Here is a 487-nt window from a genome sequence, read left to right as displayed (position 1 = left end):
TCCTCATCCTATCCTCATCCTCATCCTCTTCCTCATCCTCATACTATCCTCATCCTCTTCCTCATCATATCTTCGTCCTCATCCTCATCCTATCCTCATCCTCATCCACATCCACATCCTATCCTCATCCTCTTCCTCGTACTCATCCTCATCCTCATCCTCATCCTCATCCTCGAACTCATCCCCATCCTCATCCTCATCCTCATCCTCGTCCTCGTCCTCATCCTCATCCTCATCCTCGTCCTCATCCTCATCCAATCCTCATCCAAATTCTCCTCCTCTTCCTCGTCCTATCCTCATCCTCTTCCTCATCCTCATCCTCTTCCTCATCCTCATCCTCTTCCTCATCCTCATCCTCTTCCTCAACCTATCCTCATCCTCATCCTCTTCCTCATCCTATCCTCATCCTCATCCTATCCTCGTCCTCATCATCACCCTCATCCTATCCTCTTCCTCATCCTATCCTTATCCTCATCCTCATCCTATC

This window comes from Lupinus angustifolius, unplaced genomic scaffold (assembly GCF_001865875.1).
Source record: "Lupinus angustifolius cultivar Tanjil unplaced genomic scaffold, LupAngTanjil_v1.0 Scaffold_401, whole genome shotgun sequence".
In the NCBI taxonomy this organism is placed as follows: Eukaryota; Viridiplantae; Streptophyta; class Magnoliopsida; order Fabales; family Fabaceae; genus Lupinus; species Lupinus angustifolius.
This window is presented reverse-complemented; position numbering follows the sequence as displayed.